The sequence below is a fragment of the Galeopterus variegatus genome, unplaced genomic scaffold (assembly GCF_000696425.1).
Source record: "Galeopterus variegatus unplaced genomic scaffold, G_variegatus-3.0.2 Scaffold68, whole genome shotgun sequence".
NCBI classification, from domain to species: domain Eukaryota; kingdom Metazoa; phylum Chordata; class Mammalia; order Dermoptera; family Cynocephalidae; genus Galeopterus; species Galeopterus variegatus.
In genome coordinates this window covers 494,838-506,599 of record NW_007726179.1, presented here as the reverse complement: position 1 = coordinate 506,599, position 11,762 = coordinate 494,838, and positions in this window count along the sequence as shown.

The following is an 11,762-nucleotide window of genomic DNA, read 5'->3' as shown; positions in this document are numbered from 1 at the left end:
AGCACGGCCATCTGAGCAGATTGTCACGTAGGAGTGGTCTCACAAGAAGGGGTGTGGGGCTTCAGGCTCCCAACAAGCTTCACTCCCTTTCCTTTGTTTCTCAAGATGTTTTCCAGAGAATGCCCAATAGACAATTTCTTTTCATTCCTTTGATAAATGATTGATTACATTGTTTTTTTTCTCTTGTATTTTCTTGTCTTTACAATAAAAGCTGAAGCAGATACCGACTCAGGGCAGTACCCTGTTTCTCCCTTCTTGAGGGAGTTTTTTTGGTGCAGGTCCCTTCTGGCTTCTCATTGCTCTTAATATTTGGGCTCTGACTAATTTTTGCATCTCCATCATACAGCAAGAAGTGACAATATACAAAGCACAGTGCTTCACTTGGGGGACATAAAAGGGTCAACATTGGACATGTGGTGTCTGCCTTCATGCATCTGTATGTGAATAGATCACTCGAGGGCAAGTTATTGGTTCAGAGATGAATTGCAAAATTTTAGAGCATGTACACTGCCTAACTATATTGTATACCTGTTATAATGTTTTGTACTTTGCAAAAACTGATACATTAATTACATTTATCTTTCTTTTCGTTCTATTATTTCTTTGTATGCATTGTTTCAGTATTTATCTTTGTTTTATCACATGCTCTCATTAGTGATTCTTGTATACCTTATTTATTAGTTTGTTTTAATTTATAAGCAATAGTGTAACAGATACCAATTAACCAACCTAACACCTGGTTTAGACACTAGAACATCTAATGATTTGGTTCTTCCCATTTCTGTTCCCTACATATTCTCTCACCACCTTCCCGTCAGTATTTTTCTGGATCACATATGTATATTATCTTGCTTTTAAAAATATGACTTAGTCATAACTATGTATCCTTAAAAAAGTATTTGTTTTTTTTTTATTGTTTTAAATTTTATAAAATATATTGTGTACTATCTTAACTTTCTTGATTTACTTTTCCCACTTAACTTTAGATTGCTTATATTTATTTGTATTGCTGTATGCAATATTATTTATTCATTAGTTGACATTATTGCATTTAGTGAATATAAAATAATTTATTCATCCACTTGCCCACCAGTGTGCTTTTGGATTGTTTCCAGATTTTTACTATTGCAAACATTGCTAATATAAACTGATACATCTGATATTCTGTACATATACCCTGGTTTATCTTTGCAAGTGATTATCTTTGGTATAAATTTTCTGAATTAATCATGCATTTCCTAAGAGTTATCAGAAAAAATAGGAGCATTCTAGACTAAATTATGTTGTTATGTGAACTCATGTATCTCAGACAAATTCTATTTATTGTGATGTTCGTGTGTGTAGAAATATAATTTTAATACTTTTCTAAAAATTAAATTTTTCAGAAATTTTAAATTTGCCATAAAAGGATTAAATTCAATCTGCAAATATTTTTGTTTGCCTCACAGAGTATTTTTATATATTAAATGCCAACATTTATATATTGAAATATAAAATACAAATCCTGGTTTTTACTTCCTCGTGAAAAATAGAATCATTTGTCAGCACTGAGACTTCATATTAACACAAAAAATTAGCAAGAACTGTGTAGTGACAGGCTCCTTGAAACTGGGTATATCACTTTAGAGTCATAAGCCTACAAATAACAATATCTGATTAAAAGTGAACTAAAAGAAAGGTAGCTTAATTATAAATCTCCCTTAATTGCAGAGATAGATGGTTTTAGCAGTTCAGCTTCTTAGCAACTCAGTTTTTTTCCTCATGTCCACAATAGGATGGTTATGTCGCCTAACATTATCTTTTCAAATGACAATGTCCAGGGCAGGTAGGAAAAAAGTAGATTTCTCCTCTTTACCTGGGAGGACAGTTTTTGACAGCCATGCCATCAGGTTCTATTGGTTAGGATTGTGACTTTCTTAGTTGGTTTTGTGCTGCTATAACAGAATATCTGACACTGGGTAATTTATAAGAAATGGAAATTTGTTGGCTCACAGTTCTGGAGGCTGAGAAGTCTGATATTAAGGTATGAGCATCTGGGGAGGACATTCTTGCTGCATCATCACATGATGTAAGGGCAAAGAGCAAGCAAGAGGAGGCCCAGCTCACCCTTTTATAAGGACAACAATCCCACCTGTGAAGGTGGAGCCTTCATGGTCTAATCACCTCTTAAAAGTCTTACTTCTTAATAATGTTGCAATGGCAGTTGAATTTCAGCATGAGTTTTGGAAGAGACAAACATTTAAATCATAGCAGTGACACAAGAAGTAGTCTAGCTACATAGGAGGCTAAGTGAACACCTGGGATTTTTAATCTTTCCAGCAGGAGGAAGGTTCTGCCAGACAAGAAGAAGGAACTTATACAGTTTTGCAATGTTTCTACCCAGACTAATTAACTGACATAGACTTCCTTCATGGCCTATGTAGGCATTGGTGGACTTTGCTCAACATATTCATTTATCTGACAGTTTTAAAGAATCGTCAGTCTTATGCAAATTTGAGCAACATTTTTATTCACCAGAACATATTGCTGTCTCTCATTTCAATCTGTATGCTCCTACTAAAAATTGCAAACATCTTTTGGCAATATACTGTGACAATAACTTCTGTATTTCGGATCTCAACAAAAAGCAAAAGATTAGCAATGAAAATGGAGTAGAGGAGCTAGAATTTCAGACTTTTAATTAAGACATGGGTAAGAGAGACAATTAATACAGACGTATTAATTCAAACTTTAAAGATCTTTTAATAGAATGTTTTGCTGCAAGTTTTATGAAAAAACATAATGTGAAAGGGGCCCTGTGTTTTTCTGTCTTATTTTCAAAGGTAAGCAAGTGCTCTTTTTCCTAATTAAAAACAAAGACAAAAAACACGCTAGATACTTACCATGTTATTTGTCATTGGCTATATCAATGTGAGGAAACCATCCATTTTTGCACAGGACAAGCACTTCTCATGTTTAGCTAAGAAAAGTAAGGCAAGAATTGTAGATGGATTTGATAGGTTGAGAGAATCTAGAAAGTATTGTTGAAATACAGTTTTCTCACATAATAGAGCAAATATGTTTGAACAAGATATATCAAACTAGTGAAATTAGTGAATCCACTGATATGTGTCCAATAAATTGACATTATTCAACATTTCTTTCAATGGTCTCTTACAAACTTAATTTGAAATTGTCGTTTTGTCCTAAACCCTCTTATTCAAATCATTTATCTTGTATCTCCTTTTCACAATGTAAACCTCACACTAATTTTTTTTTTTCCCGTGATCAGGTAGGGCAATGGTTGGTACTGAAGGTATTTGCTTCTGTTAGGGTTGCCTTTATGCTTAGAAAAATTTTAAGGTTGCATGTGTAATTTATTACTTTACCACAAGGGTGCACTAAGAAGCCCTCATAAACACAAGAATCAGCTACTTAATTTGCTATAACTCCTTTACCCAGAGCAGTAAAATGTTCTTATTGGATTCACTTGAAAGTGTTCATACTCAAAGAACATTGTTAGAGATACTGTGCATAGGAGCAAAAATGTATTCCCCTCACAAAATACAGAAGACAGAGTTTCTTTTCAATCATTACTAAATCTTTAAAAACATTTCATGAAATGTTTCAGGCATGCAACTGGATTTAGTGAGAGGTTTTTTTTTTTAATTATTATTTCTTTGACACTTAAAAAAATAGTTTTCCTTTTGAAAAATAATTTTTAATTATTTGGGAGAAATAGTGATAGGATTTTGGTATATATTCTAATTATAAGCTGTAAAATTTTATATTTTGTTAGCGTTATGTCAATTTTTCTTCATTACTTGAATTGTTAAGTAAAATTGTATATTGGGTTTATATAAGTCTTACAAAAATCAAGCGGGACTTCACATACTGCTTATATCAACCTAAACCATTGTAGATGAGTAGATTACTTGTACAAAACAAACAAACAAAACACACCTAATTATACCTATAATATTAGAAACATATCACCTTTGTCATTTTACTTACAAAAAGTGGCAATGATTTTGCTTTTAGATAAAGCTTTGCAATTGTTGATGTATAGATCTTCTGCATCCTTTGTTCTCCAGTGAGCATTTATTAACTGCCTATTGTATGTCAAGCACTGTGATAGATCTTACAGAATCGAGATTTAATAACAGCAACAACAAAGGCCCCTTTAAGGCTTTCACTGTCTATTAGAATGACACTGAAGATGGAGCTATTAGAAAAAAGATTGAGGGGTCAAAGTTTTCTTCAATATTTGTTGGAGAGTTTGAATTAGTAGACCGGATTTATTTGAAAGGGACACCATCATGATCACGTGTTTAGACTGGGTAGTGAAAGAAGCACTAGGTTGGGAGGCAGAAGTATCGGGTTTTAGTCTCAGCTCAGTCAATAACACCTTGGGAACTTCAAAAAATTGTTTTCTCATTTGTAAAATACAAGAGTTAGAGTAAACTGTCTTTCAGTTTTCTTCAGAAATGCTGCGATTACATTTATGTGACTGCGTAATTAAGAGATTTGCTCTACTAAAATGCAAAAAAAAAAGTGGATTGCAAACTGAACTTTTTGTAGTAATAGGACAATAAATATATTGTGAGCTCTTAATTTTGAACAGAAAGACATTATTCATTTTTACAGTTTAGTTCAGCAGTGGGCATCTTGCCAATATGATAGGCACAAAACGACCCCTTACATACAAAATAATCCTTTGAGTACCACAGCATTCCAGTCCACTGCTATTTACCACTGTAAATTCTTGATAGGCTAATTAGCTCAATGGTGGAAAAATATAGAATACTAATCCAGGAAATTATATTTAATATCAAAGACTAAATGCTGTGGAATTTTACCAAGAACATGCTTACTTCCCATCACACCTATCATCTCCTTTATTTTACACTTAAAAACCTTTTAAAATTTATATTTCATTTTTTAAAGCTCTTTTTTAAAATTTATTTTTTACTATTTTTTAATGAAACATAATTGATTGTACGTTATCTGTGGGGTGCTGAGTTGAGTATCAATACTTGAGTGCAACAAGTAATGCTCAAATGAGCATAATAGGGACAGTCAACACAATGTAATCATTTTCTGTGGCACTTTACCTATTTCTTGCTTCCCCTCCCCCCTCCCCCTTTCCCACCTCTGCTAACCTCAGTTCTGTGCTCTCCTTTTGAAAGTTCAACGTATTATTGTGATTGTTGTATCTTTCTTTTTAAAAAACTTTTTATTTGCTTATTTTTTAGCTCCCACTTATGAGTGAGGACATGTCATATTTCTCTTTCTGTGCCTGGCTTATTTCACTAAATATAATTTTCTCTAAGTTCATCTGTGTTGCTGTGAATGGCAGAATTTCTTTTTTATGGCATAATAGTATTCCACTGAGTATATATAGCACATTTTCCTTATCCAGTCATCCGTCTATGGACATTTACTAAAAACCTTTTTTAAAAATTATGGAAAATGTCAAACATAATAAAGTATGAAAGAGAATGGTACAATAAATCTCGTATATTCATTACACAGCCTTAACAGTTATCAGTCCATGGCCTATCTTCATTACTCTGTGCCATCACTCCTGATTACTATGTAGTCTGTAAATGCAATCACAAAGCCATCCAACCCATTTGTAAACCAAGCTAAGGCTTTTTCCTACTCCTTCAGTTGCTTGTATTTGATCATCTTCTTCCCACATGACCACCATGTGAGGTGAGGGTGTGGCACTGGCACAAACATGGCAGGTATTGAAGTCTGGGATGCCTGATCATGTGTTTCATTAATGTTCTTTAGTCTTGTTTGGGCTTGATCTTGGACGTACCATTTCTGTCTTTTGATGAATCGCTGCTGGGTCTGTCTGACTTTATAACTTAGTAGACCCAGCAGAACACAGCTAGTGATAGGCAGTTCCACATCCATGATCAAGTGTTTTATCTTTACTAGGGCCCAGTAGTTCATCAGGAGCAGTTCTCCAAAAGGCATATGATTCTTCAGTGCAGATGGCATGGTCTTGCTCTAGAATCCCAGGTGCCTGTATTGTGATTCACCTACTAGAGCTTACCATAAATTCCTCACTGTTTCCACAACTGAGACTTCAACTTTACTATAAGGTCTGCTGACCCGTATAGCCCGAGCAACAGGCTTCTCACACCTTTTTTATATCTCCTATCTGCTCCAACTCCAGCCAAAGACAGCAGCATTTCATGGCACCCAGTTTACACACTGGATCAATATTCCTAAGTGAGGAATGTATTGCCTTCACAACCTTAAGAAAGTTAAGAACAAATGTTTCCCACTTTGTTGTTGAGAATTCAAGATACAGCAGTTTGTCTTTTTATTTGAAGGTGTCTTGCCATGCCTCTGACCACTGGACATCCTGAAATTTTGCTGATATGTCAGGCCCCTGAAGCTTCATAGACACTTACTGCGTAGAAGTTTACTGTAGCTCATGTGTATTACCAGCACTTCCAATATGTCCACCATTTTTTTGCTCATCCTGCCTGATCAGCATGGTATTATTGATGCAGTAGATCCATGTGATGTTCTCAGGGCTGTCCATAGGACTGAGGTCTTTGAACTATCAGAGTATTATGACATGGAGGTTGAGAGTTAACCCAGACTTGAAGCAAAACTTTGGTTGTGTTTTGTCAGGTATTTCATGGGAGGGCAAACCCTCCTGTTTTGTTTCCCCCCCCCCCGAAAGGGATAGAAACATACATGCACAGCCACATATACACACTCTCTCAATGTACCACATGCCATGTACTTGAGGCCTTTTTAATGTGCTTAAGCAAAAATACCATGTTCATCAGAGCAGCTGCAATTGGACTGCTACTTGGTCAAACTTTTGTCAATCTATAGTCATTCTCCAGAATCCATCTGTTTTTTTAGGAGCTAGATTGCAATTCAATGAATATATATGGTAGGGACCACCACTCTCTGTCACTCACCATTCTCTGCCCACCCAACTCCCAGAATTAGATTTTGCCTGTGATTTTCTATCTTAGCTGGGAGGTCAGGGGGCGGGGAGATTGGAGTTTCTGAATCTTACTCTTGGTATTCCCCTCTACGATATCTCTTATCCTAAGTGCAAGGGCTACTCCAACTATCAAGACTATCTATCACAATTATGCATTCAGGAACTGGGTAGGTCTGTCTATCCACTGTAAAGTAGACTTTAGCTTGAACTCCATTTGTCACCTACTGCCCCTCCCCCTTTGTTTGCCCCACTGTGAAAGGGAGGCCATGGTGACTCCTCATGTCTCTGGAGATCAATGTTAACCTATATCCTCTGTCCAATAGTCCTCAAGATGTCTGGTTATTCCTAGTACAAAGATTCAAGCCCGGAGAAAATGGCCGTGGATACCCCTGGAGAATGTCTGGAATCATCACAGTGTATACTTGTCATGGTGTGGCAGGGTCCTCTTTTCTGCTGAATTCATTTGTGTTTTCTTGTAGGTTTGGTATTGATTTCTGGAAATCAAATTGGTGGGTCGAATGGTAAATGTATATATAATTTGCTAAATGCTTTCAAATTTCCCTCCATAAGTGTTGTGTTATTTTCCTTTCCCACAGCAATGTTTAGGAGCGCCTATTTCCCTATAGCTACCCCAGAAGTATTTGGCTAAATTTGGAATTTTTGCTAATTTGTTGAGTGAAAATTATTGCAGTGTAGTTTCAATTTGCACCTTTAAAAAAATTTTTCTTTCTTGCAGCTGCCAGTATGGGGATCCAAACCCGTGACCTTGGTGTTATAAGGCTGTACTCTAACCAACTGAGCTAACCAACCAGCACCCAGTTTGCGTTTTTTTAACCACAGGTGACATAGAGTATCTTTTCATTGAGTTGAGTGCTATTTGCATTTCTTTTTCTGTAAATTCTGCTCATAATTCTACGAAATTATTATTGGGTTTTGGATTTTTTTCCTTTATAATTATGGAAGCATTTGATACATTTGTGATATTAACTATTTTCTGTGATAGAGATTTGAGATATTTTCTCCACTTTGTCATTTGATTTTTACTTTTCTTATGACTTTTTTGTCATGCATATTTTATGTAATAAAATGTATCAATCTTTCTCCTTATAGGTTTTGGAATCTGAGTAATAGCAGGGAAATTTTCCCCACACCTGGGTTACACTTCAATTCACCCATGGTTTAATTTATTTTTGTTTATAAATTTGTTTAAATTTATTTATTTATTTAAAATGTCAATCCCTTTGGAATTTGTTATAATATATAGTATGAGGAATGAATCTACTGTTATTTTTATTTCCTATCCACTTCAAAAATATTTGATTTCCTACTACTAACTTGAGATGCTGCTGCCTTTATTGTATCCTAAATTTTCATAAGCAATTAAGTATACATGCAGACACACACATCGTTGATTTGTGTGCATTAGCATTTTAATTATAGAGGCCTTATAAGAAGTTAAACTTTTATTAATCAGCGATTTTCTGTTTATTCTTATTTATTTGTTTTTCCAAATGAACTTTATAATAATCTTATCTGGCTCAAGAAAAAGTCCTTAATGACATTTTTATATTTAAGTTAATGTAGGGAGTACTGATGTCTTTATGGCATTGAATCTTCCTGTCCAAGGTTACTTTTGTGTCTTTGGTGATTTCAATGTATAGGTTTTGTATACTTGTTGGTAAGTTTACTTCTTGATATATATACATATATTAATATATCCATGTATATAATCTGTTTATATATGTATATATATACATTTGTTATCATAAATGGGATCTTAACCAGTCATTGTATATATGAAAGCCATTGATTTTATAACCTGCTACTTTATCAAATTACCTAATTGTTTGTAGTAGTTTCTCCATTAAATCTTTGGGCTTTCCAGATACATAATTATTTCATTTGTAGACAGAAAATGTTTACTTCTTTCTCTCCAAATATTATGCCTTTAATTGCTTCCTTTTTAAAGTTTCTTTGGCTAATACTTTCAACAAAAACATTAAATAGTAGTGGATATAATAGGCATTTTTGCCTTGTTCCTAACTTTAGCAGAAACAGCTCTAATATTTTCCTGTTAAGTATGATGTTGGCTTTTGGACTGAGATGAGTATATATGATTTTTAAGAAAATATCAATAAATTGTGTTTGTCCTGGATGAACCTAGCCATTTTGACTTTCTTAATGGCAAATGGTATGTTTAAGCATTTTATTTCTATTGGAGACAATTTTGGTAGGTTGCATTTTGCAAATTATCCTTTTCATTTAGATGAAATACGTTAGCACAGAATTGTTTGAAGTAATCACATTACTTTTTAACATCCTTAGTTTTCAAGGAAGTTATCTCTCTCTTTTTTTTTATTTTTGAGTATTGCAGCTAGTTTTGTGTCTATTCTGTTGACAACTTCAAAGGTCCGGTCTTTGAATGTTCTATTTTTCTGTTTTATTACTTATTTTTTCTTTATAACTTATCTTTATTAATTCTTCTCTTCTGCTTACTTTTTATTTTATTTGTCATTCTTTCTCTTTTTTAGTTGAATTTTTAATTCATTTCTTTTTATTGACAGAAGTACATAATGCCTTTAACTGGCCTATAATAATTGTTTTAACTATATCGCATAACTTCTAATGTTTCTGCTATTTTCAAAAGTTTTTGTAATTTTGTTTTTTATTTATCTTTGTTTAATAATGTGTATTTAATTTCCAGTTGGGTAAAACTTTCAATTTTTAAATATTAATATCTAGTTTTATTGCATTGTGATCAGACGATTGTCTTCTATTTTTTTGAATTCATTGAGTTTTTTTTTGTGATCTGTATCTTTCTATATCCTTACTTATTTTTTTCTATTTGATCTATCTTGAGTTGATAGATGTTAAAATTTCTTACCATTACTTTATTTCTATCTCTTCTAAAAGTCTGCTGCAGTTTCTTCATTATGAAAGGTTTTCTTATGTTGTTGGTTTTGTAAATATGAATATGCTATTTCTCCAGTGAAAATTATAAACTTTATCTTTGGAAACTGTCCTACTTTGTCTCCTTTAGTATTTTTGTTTTTGGTTTGAATTCCACCTTGTCAGATGTAAAGATTGAGATTCTCTACTTTGTATTAATTTTATCTCCTCATATGGCTTCACCCATCCCTTTATTTTTAGTCTTTCTAAATGTCTTTGTTTCAGATGTAACTCCTGAATATAGAATAGTGTTGGATTTTGCTTTGTTAGCAAATCTAAACACCACCATTAAATAGGTGTTTTAGTCCGTTTATGTTGCTTATAACAAAGTACACGGAGCTGGGTGATTTATAAAGCAAATGAAATTTATTGCTTACAGTTTCTGAGGCTGGGAAGTCCAAAGTCCACCTGATCCTGGTGACAGTGACCCAGGGGTCTCACATTGCAAGATGGTGGAAGCAGAGAGAACAGAGAGAGACAGACTCTCCTCTTCTTTTAAAGCCCTCAGAACCACACCCCTGACCACCATTTTTAATCCATTCACTACTGCATGGTCCTACAATCCAATCATCTCTTCAAGGTTCCACCTTTCAATTACCATAGTAGGATTTCCCACCCTCTTAACAGTCACAGTGGGGTCTAAGTTTCTAATACATAAACTTGGGGGGCACAATTCAAGTATCATAATTCATGGAGTTTGAGGGGACATAATTCAATTGGCTACAATAGGTGAGTTAAAACCACTTATGTTTATCAATAAAATTGATGAATGGCTTCAATCATTGCTATGGTTTGAATGTTTATCCCCACCAAAGCTCATGTTGGAATTTAATCTCCTATATGGTAATTGAAAGGTTGAGCCTTTGGGAGATGATGGGATCATGAGGGTTATGCCGTCATGAATAGATTAATTCATTCATGGATTAATGAGTTAATGAATAAGTGGGTTAAAGTGGGAGTGGCACTCCTGGCTTTATAAGGAGAGGAAGAATCATGCTGGAATGCACTATTGCTCATCTCTCGATATTGTGAGATGAGCAAGAGTCCTGCATCACCACAGGACTCTTGAGAGAGTGCTCCACAAGAAGAAGGCTCTTACCAGACGTGGTCCCTGGACCTCGGACTTCCCAACCTCCCAAACTGTAAGAAATGAACCATTTTTCTTTTTCTTTTTCTTTTGTCAATATACAATGTAGTTAGTTATTGTGTCTTGTTGTTGTTGTTGATGTTGTTGTTGTTGTTTGTTTGTTTTTGTGTGTGTGTGTGTGAGAGTGTGTGTGTGTGTCTGTGTGTGTATGTATGTGTGTGGATTGATTCATTCACCTTTAGCTCCCTCCAATAAGTGAAAACATGTGGTATTTCTTTTTCACTGCCTGACTCGTTTCACTTAATATTATTCTTTCAAGGTCCATCCATGTTGTTGCAAATGGGAGTATTTCATTCGTTTTTATAGCTGAGTAGTATTCCATTGTGTAGATATACGCCAAAATCCAAAAGACGCTGAAAGATAAATGCTGGCGTGGTTGCGGAGAAAAAGGAACTCTCATACATTGTTGGTGGGAATGCAAAATGGTTCAACCCCTATGGAAAATGGTTTGGTGGTTCCTCAAACAGCTGAAGATAGATCTACCATACGACCCAGCTATCCCACTGCTGGGAATATTTCCAAAGGAATGGAACCATTTTTCTTTATACATTACCCAGTTTCAGGTATTCTGTTATAAGCAACAGATAACTAACACAACCCTGTAATATTTTTTGTTATATTTACATTTAAGTATGTTATGTGCTCATATAGTCCTATTTTGTCTATTTTATTTGCTCTCTGTCAATCTCTTTCTCTTTGACA